Source organism: Gigantopelta aegis, chromosome 9 (genome assembly GCF_016097555.1).
Source record: "Gigantopelta aegis isolate Gae_Host chromosome 9, Gae_host_genome, whole genome shotgun sequence".
Classification (NCBI taxonomy): Eukaryota; Metazoa; Mollusca; class Gastropoda; order Neomphalida; family Peltospiridae; genus Gigantopelta; species Gigantopelta aegis.
Genome location: NC_054707.1, coordinates 82,896,893 through 82,919,496, shown reverse-complemented (window position 1 = coordinate 82,919,496; position 22,604 = coordinate 82,896,893).

The window sequence follows — 22,604 nt, the reverse complement described above, 5'->3', positions numbered from 1 at the left end:
CGAAACTGCGCAATCTCGACCGTCGAAATAACACAAAGGCATAGGGAGCAGTTACTGAACGAATAATAAAAAATATATTTGAAAACAGTGTCAGAATTATTTCTGCATAGTACAAAGCATCATTACAGTGACACTGACACATATTCTATACCGTATCTCTGCACACAGTACAAAACATCATTACAGTGACACTGACACATATTCAATACCGTATCTCTGCACATACAAAGCATCATTACTCTGCACAATACCGTACAAACAAAGCATCATTACAGTGACACTGACACATATTCAATACCGTATCTCTGCACACAGTACAAAGCATCATTACAGTGACACTGACACATATTCAATACCGTATCTCTGCACACAGTACAAAGCATCATTACAGTGGCACTGACACATATTAAATACCGTATCTCTGCACACAGTACAAATCATCATTACAGTGACACTGACATATTCAATACCGTATCTCTGCACAGTACAAAACATCATTACAGTGACACTGACACATATTCAATACCGTATCTCTGCACACAGTACAAAGCATCATTACAGTGACACTGACACATATTCAATACCGTATCTCTGCACACAGTACAAAGCATCATTACAGTGACACTGACACATATTCAATACCGTATCTCTGCACAGTACAAAGCATCATTACAGTGACACTGACACATATTCAATACCGTATCTCTGCACACAGTACAAAGCATCATTACAGTGACACTGACACATATTCAATACCGTATCTCTGCACACAGTACAAAGCATCATTACAGTGACACTGACACATATTCAATACCGTATCTCTACACACAGTATCTTTGCACACAGTACAAAGCATCAAAGCATCATTACAGTGACACTGACACACATTCAATACCGTATCTCTGCACAGTACAAAGCATCATTACAGTGACACTGACACATATTCATATTCAATACCGTATTACTGACACTGCACATATTCAATACCGTACAAAGCATCATTACAGTGACACTGACACATATTCAATACCGTATCTCTGCACAGTACAAAGCATCATTACAGTGACACTGACACATATTCAATACCGTATCTCTGCACAGTACAAAGCATCATTACAGTGACACTGACACATATTCAATACCGTATCTCTGCACAGTACAAAGCATCATTACAGTGACACTGACACATATTCAATACCGTATCTCTGCACAGTACAAAGCATCATTACAGTGACACTGACACATATTCAATACCGTATCTCTGCACAGTACAAAGCATCATTACAGTGACACTGACACATATTCAATACCGTATCTCTGCACAGTACAAAGCATCATTACAGTGACACTGACACATATTCAATACCGTATCTCTGCACAGTACAAAGCATCATTACAGTGACACTGACACATATTCAATACCGTATCTCTGCACAGTACAAAGCATCATTACAGTACACACTGACACATATTCAATACCGTACAAAGCTCTGCACAGTAACAGTACAAACCGCATCATTACAGTGACACTGACACATATTCAATACCGTATCTCTGCACAGTACAAAGCATCATTACAGTGACACTGACACATATTCAATACCGTATCTCTGCACACAGTACAAAGCATCATTACAGTGACACTGACACATATTCAATACCGTATCTCTGCACAGTAGTACAAAGCATCATTACAGTGACACTTACAGACACATATTCAATACCGTATCTCTGCACAGTACAAAGCATCATTACAGTGACACTGACACATATTCAATACCGTATCTCTGCACACAGTACAAAGCATCATTACAGTGACACTGACACATATTCAATACCGTATCTCTGCACACAGTACAAAGCATCATTACAGTGACACTGACACATATTCAATACCGTATCTCTGCACAGTACAAAGCATCATTACAGTGACACTGACACATATTCAATACCGTATCTCTGCACACAGTACAAAGCATCATTACAGTGACACTGACACATATTCAATACCGTATCTCTGCACAGTACAAAGCATCATTACAGTGACACTGACACATATTCAATACCGTATCTCTGCACAGTACAAAGCATCATTACAGTGACACTGACACACATATTCAATACCGTATCTCTGCACAGTACAAAGCATCATTACAGTGACACTGACACATATTCAATACCGTATCTCTGCACACAGTACAAAGCATCATTACAGTGACACTGACACATATTCAATACCGTATCTCTGCACACAGTACAAAGCATCATTACAGTGACACTGACACATATTCAATACCGTATCTCTGCACAGTACAAAGCATCATTACAGTGACACTGACACATATTCAATACCGTATCTCTGCACACAGTACAAAGCATTTCAATACCGTATCTCTGCACAGTACAAAACATCATTACAGTAACAGTGACACATATTCAATACCGTATCTCTGCACAGTACAAAACATCATTACAGTGACACTGACACCTATTCAATACCGTATCTCTGCACAGAGTACAAAGCATCATTATAGTCACACCGACACACATTCAATACCGTATCTCTGCACAGTACAAAGCATCATTACAGTGACACTGACACATATTCAATACCGTATCTCTGCACACAGTACAAAGCATCATTACAGTGACACTGACACATATTCAATACCGTATCTCTGCACAGTACAAAGCATCATTACAGTGACACTGACACATATTCAATACCGTATCTCTGCACAGAGTACAAAGCATCATTATAGTCAACCGACACACATTCAATACCGTATCTCTGCACAGTGCAAAGCATCATTAAAGTGACACCTACACACTTTCAATACCGTATCTCTGCACACAGTACAAAGCATCATTAAAGTGACACCTACACATATTCAATACCGTATCTCTGCACACAGTACAAAGCATCATTACAGTGACACTGACACATATTCAATACCGTATCTCCGCACAGTACAACGCATCACTACAGTGACACTGACAAATATTCAATACCGTATCTCTGCACACAGTATAAAGCATCATTACAGTAACAGTGACACATATTCAATACCGTATCTCTGCTCAGTACAAAACATCATTACTGTGACACTGACACATATTCAATACCGTACCTCTGCACAGTACAAAACATCATTACAGTGACACTGACACATATTCAATACCGTATCTCTACACACAGTACAAAGCATCATTACAGTGACACTGAGACATATTCAATACCGTATCTCTGCACACAGTACATAGCATCATTACAGTGACACTGACACATATTCAATACCGTATCTCTGCACAGTACAAAGCATCATTAAAGTGACACCGACACACATTCAATACCGTATCTCTGCACACAGTACAAAGCATCATTACAGTGACACTGACACATATTCAATACCGTATCTCTGCACACAGTACAAAGCATCATTACAGTGACACTGAGACATATTCAATACCGTATCTCTGCTCAAACCCGATTCTAAAAGAAGTTATGTTAGAGCCGTATGTGTATGTAGCAGGACTCATTGTCGAATACTTTGTCTACAGAGGAGATCTAGAGCTGATGATTACCACGATATCTGGTTCCAACGTCATCTGTAGGAGGACTGCCACTCCATAGCACGCGGCCGTAAACGCGGCAAAACGTTCTACAACTAGCGAGCACAACGAGACGTGTGAATGCGCTACATTCCTAATGATTGGTATTGTATATATAATCTTATTCACTTACCTACCTTTGTTGGACAACCAGTAGCCGATGTGTGTGTTGGGCTGGGGTGACGTTAAACATTCATTCGTTCATTCTTTCTGACTGCGCACACAAATGTTCATAATGTGTGTGTGTGTGGAGGGGGGGGGGGGACGTAGCCCAGTGGTAAAGCGCTCGCTTGATGCACGGTCGATGTGGGGATTGATCCTCGTCCGTGGGCCCATTGGGCTATTTCTCGTTCTAGCTAGTGCACCACGACTGGTACATCAAAGGCCATGGCATCTCCTATCCTGTCTGTGGGATGGTGCATATAAAAGATCCCATGCTGCTATTCGAAAAGAGTAGTCCATGAAGTGGCGACAGCGAGTTTCCTTTCTCAATATCTGTGTGGTCCTTAACCATATGTCCGACACCATATAACCGTAAATAAAATGTGTTGAGTGCATCGTTAAATAAAACATTTCCTTCTTTTTAAAAATTCATAACACACTATTTCAAAGAAAGAAGTGTAAGAATTTTACACAAATATTACTCAAATTATCTTGTAGAAGAAGTCCCACTTAAAGCTTGTTTTAACACAAACACAGCGCGGTAGCCCGCGGGGTGGGATGTGGGAGGTGGTGGAGTGGCATTGGGGGGGGGGGGGAGGGGGAGGGGGTCAACCTCCTGAAAGACGACTACCCTCTGGAATCTGCTGAAAGCCGCTAGTGTGCACATGCCGTAAATTAAATAACCCCCACCTTACAAATTGAACTGCCCTTCCCTAATTGACACCAGCTGGCTACGGTCTTGAAAAACTGTTGTTACCTCAGTAATTATAATGAACTGTTCCATATTATGTGGAAACCGATTATTATTGTATAGATGATATAGATATCGCGTAACGCATAAAGTATGCAAATATGACAAATATCGAAATAATCCATGTATTTAATGTCGTGAATATATGTAATTAATTAAAAAAGAAGGTCTCCATCTAAAAATGTTCATTTCATAAAAAGCAAAACATTTTTCAACATTTTAAAATATTCATTCTTTCAAGTACACATACAAGTACAAATGTCCACTTAAGCAGCAGTTTCTTTCAGAATGTTACAATCACAATGTCACAATCACAGCAGCTGGAGAAAATATGTTTACGTACGGCAGCCCGTTTATGTATATTGGTAAATAAACCATTATCCGTCTATAATCAAAACTTGTATAAACATGAAGAGGACATGTCCATTACATAATCAGGTTGTGGTTATATAACAGCCGAGTACTTATTTTTCGACCAATTGGGAATTCGAACAAATGGGACGACACCCATATTAGTGCATTCGAAACTGTGTACTGGAAATAATATATGCATTAAGCAGATTTTATAGTGCATTTTGTTAATAAAATTATTAAATCGTTTTTAAGGATTTTATTACAGACACTCCACTATTCTTCGATTTTTCCTGTCAGAAATGGCTATAAAGTGAACATTAAATGAAAAATTCGACAATTTCCTCTTGTTCAATACAGTATGAGTAAAAAAAAAGAAAGAAAGAAATGTTTTATTTAACGACGCACTCAACACATTTTATTTACGGTTATATGGCGTCAGACATATGGTTAAGGACCACACAGATTTTGAGAGGAAACCCGCTGTCGCCACTACATGGGCTACTCTTTCCGATTATCAGCAAGGGATCTTTTATTTGTGCTTCCCACAGGCAGGATAGCACAAACCATGGCCTTTGTTGAACCAGTTATGGATCACTGGTCGGTGCAAGTGGTTTACACCTACCCATTAAGCATTGCGGAGCACTCACTCAGGGTTTGGAGTCGGTGTCTGGATTAAAAATCCCATGCCTCGACTGTGATCCGAACCCAGTACCTACCAGCCTGTAGACCGATGGCTTAACCACGACGCCACCGAGGCCGGTACAGTATGAGTAATGCAGGTGTTAAAAATACAAATAATTTTCCTTTAAATGTAATGCAAATGTTTTGGTCTGGTGTTGACCACTTTTAAAATATGCCCAGTAACCATTAATCATTAACCGTCTGTCGTGGACATACAACCCAGATAGCAGGGCCGTAGCTATGGGGTGGGGGTGGGGCAAAAGGAAATCCAAAAAATTTTACATAAACTCAAAGAAAATTCTCTTCTTAGCCGTTTAAGGGTTTTTAGACTACTAACTACTCAGTCCAACCTCGCCCCCCCCCCCCCCCCCCCCAACAAAAAATTCTAGCTACGACCCTGGATAGCCGAGGTGTATGTACATGTCAGTGTTACTTCGTGTTTGATGTGCACCTTAAGACGGAATTCGAATTGAAAAAAACCCTAATTAATATCACAGTTATTCTTTATTAAATATTCTGGAAGTAACAGAAAATGCGCGCGGTGCACTATACCAAATAACATCCGGCTGGATGAAGGTTCGAAGTGACCCCGACCTTCAAGAGACCTAGAGGCGTTAAATACTAACAGTCCTGCGATTAGTGAAAAAAGTAACAGTTTGTTGTAAAAAAACAACAACCAAACCCCCCCCCCAAAAATAATTACTAACAAACAAAAAAAACCACCCACCGTTTTATCTCGGCAATAAATGTACGCACATTGCATTTCTTTCACCCTGTGCCACTGCATGAGGAACCCTGCGGATTGATGTTTGAAACATGTATGGGCTACCTTTAAAACTACGTACAACAACTGTGTGTGAAGCTACAGGTGTTGTAGTCAAACAACCAGTTATATACACACACATGAAGCATGGAAGGTTCCACTTTCTGCACTTAATACTTTGGCGGATGGACTGAACTATTCACATTTATGGGTGATAATTTGATTGATATATCGCATATAGCATTGTTTGGCCACATGCGTTAACATTGTTGCCTTTGGGATTCTATTTGGTACAGACTGATCTATAATATAATCAGCGGGAAGCCGATGGTCGAATCACACATGTTCCATATGACCAATGCTGGCTAGTTGCTGTTGTTGATAGTTTACAGCAGCGAGTGCTACATCTCCAGATACCGCTCTATCTGTCCGCCCCTTGCACCACTTTGGTAATTGCATCCATTTCGTCACGAACACGCTTTAGGCTACACTACGGCGTGGTCAGCGAGGGAGGTTTCAGAGAATTCATTTTAACGCGATCATCTTGCTCATATCAAATTAAGGTTGAAACACTTGGTTCTCGACACACTCTTCAGCTATCGGTCTGTCCAAGTCAGTGGGTTAATGGTTAGTTTTAGTTGTGGGAGAGGTGCAGGGTAACAGCGTACTGGCCTCACACTTCGCCACTGAGTTTAGTCTGGGTGGGAGAGTCAGACTGTACCAGGGTTCACGCCCAGTACTTACCACCCTTACGGTCGATCGCTGAACCTCAACAAAACCGAAGCCGGTGGCGCTTTGAATTCAGTTAATATCAGTATCTAATGGGAAAAGTAGTTTTTGTTGATGCGGTTGGTCTATCCTCTCCGACATCGAAGCACGTGTCCCTGACCGTACACAGCCTAAAATAGCCTGGGCAGGGTGGGGGTGGCGTGGGTGTGCAGCATAAAAGGAATCAAGACACAAGGTTCAAGCACGCGTACATGTGTTATGTACGCTCTTAGAGTTACCATGGAAATATGTTTACGACAGGACTCGTATGTTGAATGAAGAACTACGTCTGTGACATTAAATACTGAACATAATTTGTTTACTCCTTGTGTCATACTACAACACCACGTTTAGAAATCTAATTAACCTTCTAACGTCAGGCGAGAGCTCTGCCGTGAACTACATCCCGTCTATTGGCTTTTGGAGTTTTAGAACTAAATAATAGGTATTATAGAAAATAGTTGCTTTTGTCACAGTTTGTTACGTACAGAAATGAATATTTAACTATAATAACATGAGCGTCGGAAATCATGTTAGACTACGGGGTCAGGGCGCATACACATAAATGATGATTAATATTAGAAATTGAAAGATGCAAACTACTCTGTGGGACCTCCACCATGCATCCCCATTAACTGTCAAATCGTTATTGCTTTCAAGGCTATTGGAGGACGGGTTCAGTTTTAGCTTTTCTATCCCTTTAATATCGATATTAATAACAAATGTAGAAAGTATTGGCACACCTACCCCATCTTCCGCTGCGACAAATTTGCATAAGCAACCATCTGTCTTTTTTTCTTAGAATCTTTAGCATAACGATCAGGGTTATATGCACAAAACATCGTAACTTAACATTAACGGATAGCGGCGGTAAGTTTGTAAACGTGTTTGGTTACATGACATCTAATTTACACATTGCCGTTCAGGCTCCCCCTTTTTTGGTGGGAGGGGAAGGCTTTTTGTCAGAGTTTAACGAACATACCCTAATCTAGATAACGTTTATGCATATCTGCATTACTGCCGAATAGCTATATAGGGTTTCAGAGGATTTACTAGGCATTTTTACATGAATTACAACTAGTATTTTGAGTGGAATGATGGAAACAATTTCAGTCCGTCTCCATCTTTTTTGCCCAAATGCGAAGATTTTACGCCGAAATTTATTTAATTAAGGTATATGAATTATTATAAAGAAAAAAAAAGTTATTTAATTAAAGTATATGAATAATTATAAAGAAAAAAGAAAATTATTTAATTAAGGTATATGAATAATTATAAAGAAAAAAGAAAATTATTTATGTAAGTTTCGAATTCGCTGTAATTATAAGGATTGCTTTTTCATTATACACAGACTGAAATTTAGGACTGAAAAACAAAACTGTTACAATCACAAACAGTACAGTTAATACTGTTCGAAATATACAAACCCATCTTCCATAGTGACTTGATAGATAACAAAGATCATCAATCATCGGGTATAATCGGTTCACACAAACCGATCACCTTTCGACTATATAACCGGTTAAAAGTATGTGAACATAAGAAGAATTTGAATTGTAAGGACCATGCACCTTTTATTGTGTTCACTGGGACCTAGACACTACAGATAACTAGCTTATCTTATTATCTTATCTGTGAAAACAAACACCAATCACGTGTATGTTAACCTGTATATAGAGACCACACGGCGTCCTGTATAGACAAACTGTTAAACGATATGTGTACTTACGTTTGATAAAAGAAAAACTTTGCTGAAGATCGTTAGTTGGAAAGGCGAGTGATGGCTCGTAAAGGCACGTGAGTATTAGCGCCAACAGCAGCGCGTGTCGGGAGCTGATAAGAAATAAGTCCATGTGCTTGAGCTTAAAAACACAACACTCCATGTTCGCCTAGCCACGCGGGGTGGGCTATATATCACTGGTGTTTCCTCTGTGTGCACGAGATACGATGACGTTACTAACCAAATGGCCATCCATCCTTTTGGCCGGCTCCGTTCAATTAAGTTTGCACTTCGGCACGTGAGCGAACACCTGTGGGAATAGATCGGGGTGTGGCTTGCGTGTTTACGTAGCAACAGTCGAATCCACGTCGTTCTGTGTTTGCATGGTGACCAATAGCCATGCGGCGTTGTGTTTTTCGGCGCTTTAACGGAAAAGCATGTTAATTTATTAGCTTTTATTCCCACACACGATTTTTTCGTATTCTAGTAATTGTTAATTATTGGACAGTGGGGGTGTTGCGGGTGTTGCTTTGTACTTGATGTATTGATAAAGAGATGCTTAACAGATCGATATTGGTGGAATGTTACCTCGTAGAGAAAGGCAACTGTGATGTCTTAAGAGACGTTCTTGGTTGTTTCCAATATCTAGTGTGGGATTTCACTGTCATCATTATCAATCTGCTTTAGTTTCAATGACGCAGATGTAAACGGAAAAAGTGTTCTGCTGATCAAAATGTGTTGTGGTTTGAAAATAATGATTTGAAAATATTTTAATTTAAGTATTTTTTATTTTTATTTAATATTTTTATTCAATACTAAAAGTCACGTTTAACATTTAGTTAGTAAAAAAAAAAGTATTTCAGTATTACAGAAGTATATTCTCAGTTAGGGCAACAGCAAAAATACTTATTGACAAAATGTTGTGACTTATTATCTATTTATTATTATTATTGTAGTTTTTTTTCTTTCGTTCTTTTAAAAAAAAAAAATATTGTCCCCTCCACCCCTGTTTAAAAAAACCGAAGAAGAAAAGAAACCTGTTGATAATATCTGTGCCTGGTTACTGAAACTAAACTCTTTTTTAGAATTGTCTTCAAAAGTGTTTATTAAATACATTTTTCTATTTAGAATACCAGTGTCAGTATATCCAATATGTTTGCTGTCGTCTGCCATTGTTTGCAGCAGTCTTCTTCAGGCACGACGGAAGTAGACATTTCTTTGGGGGATGAGGGGAGGGCTAACTGAGATCGAGGGAGCAAAGAAACGTTTCTAGGGGATTCGGGGGTATCCCACCCCCTCGTACAATTTTTGAAACTAATGTCCTGAAATGCAATTTCCTGCATTCTCTCTGCCTTAAGATTTACTACCAATAGTGCCTTTTTATAACTTGGTAATATATATTTTATTGATACGTACGAACTTATTGTGAGGTGAAATCCGGTTTGAGCTACAACAATTAGGACGATAACAAACCTTGTTTATACAGACATGTTTTAAACAGAATTTATATAAATCTAATTTTAGTCAGACACGTCTTCCAATGTAATCAAACTCAGGCCAGGCTCTTTAGGTGCCATCTGTAGAATTTCTGTTGTCGTCTGCCATTTGAGCGAATGTGCGTTGAGCTGCGGTTAGGAGCCTCCCAACCAGTAATTTGTCCAAGCTGGCGAGAGCAAACACTTGTCAGTCAAGTCAAAACAAGTCAAGTCATCCGCCTTCGACAGAAAGAAATGTTTTATTTAACGACGAACTCAACACATTTTATTTACTGTTATATGGCGTCAGACATATGGTCAAGGACCACGCGTATAGAGAGAGAGGAAATCCGCTGTCGTCACTTCATGGGCTACTCTTTTCGATTAGCAGCAAGAGTTCTTTTATATTCATCATCCCACAGACAGGGTAGTTCATACCACGGCCTTTGATATACCAGCCGTGGTACACTGGCTGGAAAGAGAAATAGCCCAATGGGCCCACCGACGAGAATCGATCCCAGACCGACCGCGTATCAAGTGAACGCTTTTTCACTGGGCTACGTCTCCCCCCGCCAGTGTTCGACAGAGATCCATTTTAGTTCAGTTCAGTGTTTAATGTGCTTGGTCACAACACGCTGTTATATAGCACACGCCTGTCATGGGCGCAGGTCTGGCCACTACCAGCTCCTTCGCACAAGACTGGAAAGGACAGGGTGAGAGAGAAGGCGGATCGCTCACACTGGCAAGTGCAAGGTAGCACGGGCAGTGTGACCGGGATCAGAAGTGAGCGAGGCTTGTACGCAGTTTGCGATGTTTTCATTTAGGGAGTATAGCCAAGTGTGAATGGTTTGTGTGTAAACTTCCTAAGAAAAATATGCACTTAATATCAACTGGTTCGTTCTAATTGAAATATTCGGGCTGATGAACGTCCAAACTAGGCGCGCCCGGTCCGATAACCACCATTTTAGTCTTAAACCGGGAGCCCAGAGAGGTTTAATTAGCATTGCGAGTACAAAAGGTTTGAGGCCTGGAATATGTAGGTGTTGGCTGTGTGACCCCCAGACGGCCATTCTTAAGTATCATCTCTTGTACCAATGCAAGGGGCCACCCCTTAAAATACCCCAAGTTTTAACTTTAATTAGCATGGTTGAGTACACGAATCAAACCTACACCAAAATGTTCTCTGTTGATGTACTAATTAAGATCCACGATTCTTAAGTGTCATCTCCTGTACTTAGTCCACTTAAGAACGCCTCTAATTAGCACTAATAAGAAGTTTAATTAGAATGGTTGAATACATCAACGAAACTGATGCCAAAATATTCTTTAGGGTACCCTGACTAAGAATCAGTGATTCTTAAGTGTCAAAACCTGTACCGAATCCACTTAAGAACGAGTCAAAGGTCACAATCCACCCAATTTGAGGTTAATTAGCACGATCGAGTACATCAACCAAACTAACGTTATGATTTTCTCTGTTGATGTACTAATTAAGATCTACCATTCTTACGTGTCAACTCCTGTACTTAGTCCACTTAAGAACGCCCCTAATTAGCACTAATTAGAAGTTTAATTAGCATGGTTGAGTACATTAACGAAACTGATGCCAAAATATTATTTAGGGTACCCTGACTAAGGATCAGTGATTCTTAAGTGTCAAAACCTGAACCGAATCCACTTAAGCACGGGTCAAAGGTCAAAATCCACTCTAATTAGCACGATCGAGTACATCAATGAAACTAACGTTAAAATGTTCTCTGTTGATGTACCAATTAAGATCCTCCACCATTCTTAAGTACATCAACGAAACTGATGCCAAAATATTCCTTAGGTTCAATGATTCTTAAATATCAATCCCTGTACTGAATTCACTTAAGGTCAAAGGTAACAATTTGCCAATATCAGGTTTATCAGCATTCACGAGTACATCAAAACAATATGTTTTCTGTTGGTATGGTAAACAAGATCCGTCATTCTTAATGTCAACTCCTGTAGTTAGTCCACTTTAAATGCAATGAGCGTGAAATGAAAATGTATCATTAATATATTAATAGTCTAAATTAAATGCCATGTATAGAGTCGAGCCAAATGGTTTGAAGAAATACGCACAGATTGTTGGTTGCGGTTATATAATTTTCTACTGTTTCATTTTTAAAGGAATATATTTAGTAATAAAATTTGTTGATTATAATTTTACAAATGTTCAAAACAGTTTAAATGTATACAGTAATCCAGAAGTGTAAGAACATTTTAACAATACTCACATCGCAAAATGAGCTTTTTAAAAACAAAACATTTGGAACATCACTGTATTATATAACCGCTATGATATTCCAGGAAAGTGAAAATAGAATGGCAACATCGAAACGAAAGTATTGACAAAAAGACATTTAACACAAATTGTTTTTGTATTTTGTTTCATCTTTATATTATAAAAGCTATATTTTATTTAGAAGTATTATAATAAAATCCTGCACATTTTTTGTATTGGGAATGAAACGAAACAAAATGCGTCAAGTTATTATTGCGTCGATGTGTTCGCCGCATTTTTCGCATTAATTACTTGCTCACATCAATTTCATGATTTACAGTAACTAAATAGTTTTCTATTTGATTGTAATATTATATGAATATGATAATATGACTATTTCTACATTTGAACAATGAAAGATTACATTTATTTGATCTTCTCATTGCCTTTAATTCTCAATGTGAGTGTTATAGCAGTGATACTTTTTGCATGAACGAGAGTAACTGTTGTAATAGTTATACATACGTTAGTCCATTGTTTTCACCAGTGTCTGGTGAAATTCCGAATGTACTATTGGTTAACAATGAAAAGCCTGGTATACCAAACTTAAGATACAAGCTAGTTCACAGGGTTCATAGACGATGGTTCTGGGCGATATAATGGCCACTCATATGAATAATAGATTTTGGGGAATTCTGTCCAAGCTGCAATATACAATATACTTTCGATTCTGTGCCAAAACACATGGAATAAAAATGGGATTTCTCCAAAACCACAGCATGAATAAAGAATGTGAGTATATGATTATACTAAATGCAATCGAACTCCACGACTAGGTCAAAACGAAAAGTGTGTCCCTAAATCTAAACTAACTTATTGATGTGATCAAAATTCAATTCCAGGTTAATTTTTCTGATTAGTCACCAGACAGAAAGAAAATTATTGATCAAAACAGAACATTTCATTGCCTGCCTAAACAACTTTCACCTTCCTTAATCTTCATCCTCAAAAAGGACTGCCTCATCATCAAATGATACTGTCATGTCATCCTCTTCGATGCTCTCATCATCAACGATCCTGTTTTCATCTGGAATGAGGGTTTCTGGCAGTTGTATCAGTGAGATAGGCATTCACCCACATGTGTGCAACAAAGGATGCATGTTTGATATGCATGGTTAGCTCTGCCTCACATGGTGGAATGGCACTTGCAATTATGGCCTTCAGCTTCTCCAATGGATTCTTTGTCGTTGACTTTGGTCCATAACTCTTTTCAAATATCTTGTATCGAAAGGCATTGAGTGTTGTCTTACTTGTATCCTTTGTTCCATAGATGCTAGCGGTAAATGTTTGCAGGGTATTTTGTGTGATATGACTGAGTTCTGCATCAATCAAAATATCTTCAAATGATTTTTGTACCTCGGTATTCTTTTCCAGCTTAGCAAATAGTCTCAACTTTCCCTTGCGAACAAATGATCCAGTGTAGTCACTACTGGTGAATGCATGGAATCCCGGCCATAATTGCAAGAGCCATTCCACCATGTGAGGCAGAGCTAAACATTCATATAAAACATGCATCCTTTGTTGCACAAATGTGGGTGAATGCCGATCTCACTGATATCCAACAACAACCAACTGCATCAAATGGTTGGGATTTTACAATGGATATTATCAACCAATATTCCATGAAGAAACACAACTGCCAGAAACCCTCATCCAAATGAAAATGGGATCGTTGATGATGAGAGCATTGAAAAGGAAGACATGACAGTATCATCTGAAGATGAGGCAGTCCTTTCTGAGGATGAAGATTAAGGAAGGTAAAAGTTGTTTAGGCAGGCAATGAAATGGAACCAGACTGGAACTCAAGTTCTGTTTTGATCAATAATTTTCTTTCTGTCTGGTGACTAATAAAAAAATGAACCTTCAGTTGAATTTTGATCACATTAATAACTTAGTTAGATTTAGGGACGCACTTTTTGTTTTGATCTAGTCCTGGAGTTTGATTGCATTTATAGTAATCACATACTCACATTCTTTATTCATGCTGTAGTTTTGGAGAAATCCCATTTTTATTTCATGTGTTATGCGCGAAATCGAAAGTATATCGTGTGGCTTGCAACTTGGACAGAATTCACCAACATTTATTATTCAAATGAGTGGCCATTACATCGCCTAGAACCATCGTTATGGACCCTGTTAGCCATGGTTTTGACACTTAAGAATCACTGATCCTTAGTCAGGGTAACCTAAAGAATATTTTGCCATCAGTTTCATTAATGTACTCAACCATGCTAATTAAACTTCTAATTAGTGCTAATTAGGGGCATTCTTAAGTGGACTAAGTACAGGAGATGACACTTAAGAATGATGGATATTAATTAGTATATCAACAGAGAACATTTTAACATTAGTTTCGTTGATGTACTCGATCGTGCTAATTAACCTGAAATTGGGTGGATTTTGACCTTTGACCCGTTCTTAAGTGGATTCGGTACAGGGGTTGACACTTAAGAATCACTGATCCTTGTCAGGGTACCCTAAAGAATATTTGGCATCAGTTTCGTTGATGTACTCAACCATGCTAATTAAACTTCTAATTAGTGCTAATTAGGGGCGTTCTTAAGTGGACTAAGTACAGGAGATGACACTTAAGAATGGTGGATCTTAATTAGTACATCAACAGAGAACATTTTGGTGTAGGTTTGATTGGTGTACTCAACCATGCTAATTAAATTTAAAAATTGGGGTATTTTGAGGGGCGGCCACTCGGATTGGTACAGGAGATGTCACTTAAGAATGGCCGTTTGGGGGTCCCACAGCCCACACCTACATATTCCAGGCTTCAGACCTTTTGTAATCGCAATGCTAATTAAACCTCTCTGGGCTCCCGGACTATCTAGCCTCTGCCATTTGGCCAATCCTGACTGGGTGACCCGACCAGGAGCTGAAGTTCCCACTGGTATGGCTCCTCGCCGCTGTCTCGCTTACACGTGCACACGATATCGTTTCGTTTTTGCCACATAAAAATTTATACAATTGGTAAATGTTTAACATGAAATAGTACATGTTATTATGTCATCCACTATTGTAAAAATTAATTTAGAGCCCAACTCTCTTGTACTTTTAAGTTTTTGAAAACATAACGTAATTTAGATATGGTGTAATAACATAATAGATTATTGTTACGATTCACCGATGCTGTGATAATATCAGGCTAGCGGGGGGGGGGGGGGGGGGGGGGGGGGGGGTGAGAGCCAAACCACAAGCTGAGCTGTGAGCCGAGGACAACGTGCAAGAACCTTAATTGGATATTAGCGCAAAAAGTACAAACAAACAGTGATTGTGTTGAGAACAATCTTAAAATAGTTCTTATTGATATTCAATTTATACTCTGACCGTATCTTGAGGCAGCACTGATTTCTTTGTCTTTTCTTAATCACTTGATGTGGTTAGTTATTTAACTTGAAGATCAGCCTACAACAATTACCACAGAAAGGCCCACATAGAGTGGATGAGTGGGTTGCTCCTATGGTAGCATTCTAGGGACATTTTCTAAATCGAGATACATTAAATTACTTAGTAAATGTTGGGATGTTATGGTAATGTCGATTATATGGGGTAATTATATTAGTGATATCACCGCGGCCAACTCCTCCCCCATGTAATCGTATTTAAACAACAACAACAACAACAACAACAACAACAACAACAATAATAATACTCATTTATTATCCCAGTCCAATAGGGCCAGGTCTGGGTGCATGGAGATCACGTCCTTACAATGAACACGCGTACATAGTACAAGATAGTACTGCAATTGTTGAAGGTGGTGCTTTATATGTATAAACACTCCTATGGGGTGATCTGATCTACCGGCCACCTGTATTAAGCAGCCTCCTTTGTTAATAGGCAACATTTTTATTCTTCTAAAGCATCTAATATTGTACAAACTAACTTGCATTAAGCAGCCACCTGTCTTAAAAGATTACTTTTTGATACTCCCTTTGATGGCTGCCAAACACAGGTGTGTCTATAGATTTTAGAATTCAACAGTAACAATAGGTTTAAAGAGAACTCATAATATTATGATTATATCCACACATCTAAACTTCGCTTGATGCGCGGTCGGTTTAGGATCAATCCCCGTCGAAGGCCTCATTGGGCTATTTCTCGTTCCAGCCAGTGCTCCACAATTGGTGTAACAAAGGCCGTGGTATGTACTATCCTGTATGTGGGATGGTGCATATAAAAGATCCCTTGTTGCTAATCGAAAAGAGTAGCCTATGAAGTGGTGAATGCGGGTTTCCTCTCTATATCTGTGTGGTCCTTAAACATATGTTTGACGCCATATAACCGTAAATACAAATGTGTTGAGTGCGTCGTTAAATAAAACATTTCCTTCAATCCTTCCTTCTTCATATTAACAAATATAGTTATTAATTTTTAAGATGTACGTTTTGACTGCAAACTACTCCAATGATATTACATGCTCATTCACAGGGTTTAAGCATGTTTAATAGGTAACGCCATGCTAGCTATGAATAAATCGGTGACATTACGTTAAAAAGTTCAACATGTAATAGTTATACATCTCACTTTCGGTCGAGTTAATTAATGTTATACCAATATATCATGGCACATTTGGTCAATAAATAGAAAGTAGTAAAACATGAAAGGAAAATAATGTGGAGTCGTTGTGAATCAGACCGCACATTGTAAAAAACATAAACTAACATTAGGAATAATCTGTGATGTTCAAACAGAATGAATGGATGAATGTTTAACGACACCCCAGCACGAAAAATACATCGGCTATTGGGTGTCAAACTATGATAATGCAAATAAACAAAGTGATGATCAACATCAATATAAAAATTCAAGGTTTAAACAAAAACAGTGTAAAGAACTGTGCCAAAAATACAAATACAAATATCACAGAATTTTACGGATACTGAATTTTACTCTAAACTTCAATTTGTGCTGTATTGGCCATTCTCAAAGAGAATGTTACACCCCTGCACCACGGTGAGGTTACAGCACGCGCAGGGGTGTTCAAACAGAGTCAGTATTATAAAGGTTACAATGGCGGAAAAAAATAAAAGCCTATAATTATGGCAGGCCATGAAGTGTTATTGGTAAATCAAACTTGTTTAGGTATAAACACTCCGTGATTGCGTTAATACACAATTGTAAGCTTAAAACTTCGGTTGTCTCGAAATAGCAAAAGTGCGACATAAAGGGTTATCCCCTTGGACCCGTCACACACACACACACACACACACACACACACACGCACACGCACGCAAGCACACACACGCACGCACAAATACGCACGCACACACAAACACAATATTTATTTATTTATTAACTCGACTGTATAACTGCCTAGTTGATATGTTTATCGATCAGTGTGGTATAAAAAGTTGTCCCTACAGAATAAAATATTGACATTGTTATTGCAGGTTTTAAAAGTGACAAAATGGCTTTCGTAAAATGTGCTATCAATCTATTAACCTTGCAGTGTCATTTGGTTGGTTTCAGTTACTTCCTGCGCGAATTACGCCAGAAAGGATAAACAACAAATAAAATACATAGTCGTTATTGATTAGCGAGACAATGTATCGACATCCGTTGTGAAATAGGTTGAGCTTTCCGCTTCCGAAAATAGCACGGTTTTTGATGAAGTGACGTACATTGTGATGTCTCACAAAAGAAAATAGTAGAGCTGAAACTATTATAGTACTAAAAAGGGTGGGGATATTCGTTTGTTCTTCCATTAACGGGAATGTGTTTAAAGTGTACATTTTAAAACTATATACGATATAGTCAGGTGTGAAACCCCGATCTAAGTTAGTTTAAACAATATTTATTGCCGTCAAAATGCAGTTTGGGATTGGCCAACAGGCAAGAGCCTATATTAAGGCCTCTCCCTACATTTATAAATACAAGTTTGATACATCAAGATGACAGAAATAGTATAATAATTTAAATCAATTCAAATTAGCTAAGATGAGAAGAATGGAAGAGAGAGAGAAGAAGGGGAAAATAAAAATAGATAGTTGATATGATATTATTTAGTCACAGTTGGGAAGGGAGAAGGAGGAATAATGAATGGTTAGTTATCGAAACGTTTGCTATTAATTATAAAGTCTTGAACAGATTTAAATATAACACTATTTTCGTGGGTACTAAAATTTGGGTCACCAAATAATAAAGTCTTGCAATTAAGATTGTGATATTTTGACAGGTGAGTATTACGAATTACATTATATAGTGGACAATAACATAAAAATGTTTCTGCATCTTCAATAAGATGTCCACAAGTACAAAATGGACTGTCACTTACGTGTCTTGCAAATTTATGACCATTTAGATCGCTAGTTCCCAAGCGGAGTCGACTATGTAATATCTGTTGCCTTCTATCACCATCGTAAAAGTAGCACGGTACAATTGGGTCTGATTTATTTAATTCTGATTTAAATCTATTTAACGATGAAGAATTCCTAATATCGGACGTTATATTATTCCATAATTTAACTGCGGAAGGAAAAAAGGAATTCGCGAAAAGTTTAGTTCGACAAAAGTATGTAAGGAGGCGATCTACATTACGAGTGTAATATGGGGTTTTTGCAGAAATGGGGCGTGGTAATTATAATGTCAAGAATGTGGGGAGCAAGTTATTAGAAAGTTTATACATCATACATAGTTTATGGCGACTTCTCCTTTCTGATAAAGATATAAAACTAGTTTCGCTATATAGTAACTCGTGAGATGTTCCCCGAACAGAACCACAAATTGTACGCAAAGCGTCCAAGTGTATATTTTCAAGATTGTATACCTGTTGGAGACTACAATTATCCCAAAGAATATCGGCATAATCAAAAATGGGAAGAATAAATGATCTATAGATTTTTACTAATGATTTTCTAGATAATCTATATTTAAAGGATCGAAGACAATTTACCATTTTACTGGCCTTACTTACAATATTTTGTATATATGGAAATCCCATTCCGCAGATTTCTGGAATGTAAGGCCCAAGTGTTTATGGACATCAACCTCTGATACTTGTACGTTGTCTAAAAATAACTTAGGATTGCTGGGTTTTTTAATTTTCCGGCTAAACAACAAGGTTTCGGTTTTTTCGGGACTGAACTTAACAAGCCACCGTTTAGCCCACTTGTTAATATGCTCTAAGTCAGAGTTTAAAATATTACAACATAGTTCAGGATTTTCAACAGTAATAAATAATGAGGTATCATCAGCGAACAATCTAATATTTGAAGTAATCCCATTAACAATAACATAATCATTTATATATACCAAAAACAAAATAGGACCAAGAACAGAACCTTGCGGAACACCTGCGGAAATGGGTTTAATATGAGAGAAATGGTTTTGTAGTACTACACATTGTCTTCGATCAGATAAATAGCTTTCAAACCATAATAAGAGTTTTCCCGAAATCCCAACAGTTTCTAATTTATAGATCAGACCCTTATGCCAAACTCGATCAAATGCTTTGCTTATATCGCAAAATACGGCTCTAACTTCTTTCCCTTCATCCATAGAATGACAAATAAAATGATAAAAATCAATTAGTTGGTTAACAGTTGAATCGCCAGGAACAAAGCCAGACTGGAATTAGGTTATGGTGTTATTTATTCTAAAGAAATTGAAAATGTGCTTAAAAATTAATTTTTCGAAAAGTTTGGAGAGATTACTTGTAAATGAAATGGGTCTATAATTACTTGGTTCATGAATACTACCCTTTTTATGAATAGGATTTACGTTAGCAAGTTTCCAATCTGAGGGGAAAATGGAATGGTGTAATGATAGATTAAACAAGCGTTTTAGAGGGTATGAAAGTTCTTTAGCTAGTAACTTAAGTAATCTATTGCTAATAAAGTCGGGGCCGGATGATTTGGATGCATTAAGGGTGTTTAAGATATCTTCTACTTCGGATTGTACTAGCTCTATTTCTATAAGTGGATCAACTGTAAGGTCTACTGTCGGAAGCTCTCCTTGCGGGCAGTGTAAAGTAGATTGTTTAATAAAGAATTCATTAAAAACATTGGCTATCTCCTTAGGATTATCAATAACGTTACCATCGACAAGCAGCGGTGTTATAGTTAAACTAATACTCCCACGATTTTTAAAGTGAGAATTAACAAGTTTCCACCAATATTTTACCGATCTAAGTTAATGCTGCGAAATTAATACATTTTATTGTATATAAATAAAATTCTGTAAATTTTGTGTTCAAATTTAACCCCAGAGTGAACTATATTTCAGTTGATTCTAAAAGCTCTGATCTGAGATATTCAGGCGCGTGTGCAGGAGAGTGTGGTATGGGGGGGGGGGGGGGGGGGGGCTTCGGGGTGATCCCCCACGCTCAAAGAATCCCCCCCCCCCCCAATATACTGCCTCCTATCAATTTCGCATGTCACAGTTGCCCTCGTCCCTGAAAAATACAAACATTGTCCTGTTTAGTTTAAAGGTGTCCATTTTTATCTTTTTGCCAGCACACCCAGGCAGTGCACCAATAAAATGTGTGGCATTTCACAGAAAGTTTGTGAGGGTGGGGGTCAAGTACCATTTAAGAGATTTTATGAATGTTTTTATTAGCAAACTGTGACGGTACATGCTCTTACCTTTTCGCCTGTGGCGATGTTAATTGTTTTAGAGGGCCGTGTGCAGCTTGGTTACGTAATACCCCCGCGCGACGGTGGTCGAGCTGTTCCCAATATGCACTTAGACCAGATATGGAGGCCATGTGGCCAGTAGTTACATAATACGTCCGCGCGACCGTGCACCCTAATACACACCCAGACCAGGTGTGGAGGCCATGTGGAGAGTGGTTACGTAATACCTCCGCGCGACCATGGAATCTCTAGCGAACTAGGCGACGACCAGTCTAGGCTTCTAAGAAAATAGATCGACTATGGGAGTGGTGGGAATTCACATGATAAGATTCGGTCCCGTGTACTGTCTCCGGACCAGTCTGGGATTTATAATAAATAGCTAGGGTTTTAGATATATCGAGGAGAAACTTTGGAAGGCTGCAGGGGAACGATCGTCGTCCACTGAACGATTTATATAAGTTCAGTCCGGACGTGGTAAATATATTTTTCTGCTCTGTTGTATAACCTTGATGTGATTGATGTGACTTTAAATAGTTTAATACTGTATTATACCAATATTATTTAGACAGTGTTTCCGGTAATCTGACGAATTAAATTGTAGGCTTCACTGTCTAATATTTTATACGAGTATTTGGTAATATAAAGCTTAGCCGGTCGTCCTAGAGGACCTAGGTAAACTGTAGGTTATTGTCTTTATTGTGATAGGTACCAGTATTAATTCTGTATTACAAGGTTACTGAATGAGGAGTTAAAGGTTAATTAAAGATTAACCAGTTAGGAATAGAGTTGTAATTCCTTTATTAATTAAGTTCCCCTGGCAGCGTTTCTCAATTATAACACGTGTGGGTGTTTGTGTCACGGTGAAGTGATTAGAATATTGTGTAAACTAGACACCTAGAGATTAACTAATTAAGTGTTTAGCTCTGGGTTGTTATCATATTGTTGTTGCGAAGATTACTTTTCCCGCTTTTCAGAGAGGGTTTCTTTTGTTGCAGACAAACTATTTATTGATGGAAATCGTGTTTATCCGAAAGAAAATGCTGCAGAACCACTGACCTCTACTCGACAGACTTGACAGACTCGACCTAGAAGTGAGACAAGCCCCGAAATGCATGCAAGTAAACGTAGTTGTCACAGTCGCCAAATCCAAGCCCCAGTCCAAGCCCAAGCTACATGTTCGGAGATGACTCACGTATAGGGGTGGCTAGGAGGATCAGATTGTGATCTGTTAGCTAACAAAGTGTGCCTACCTGCTTGCCTAAAAGTGTTGTGTTTGAATGTGTGTGGTTTAAAATCTAAGTTAAACATACCTGAATTCCAGTCGTTTGTATGTGACTATGATATAATGTGTTTCTGTGAAACGAAAACCAGCGATTTAGACTTCATAGAAATACCTGGTTATACATTTATTATGAAAAATAG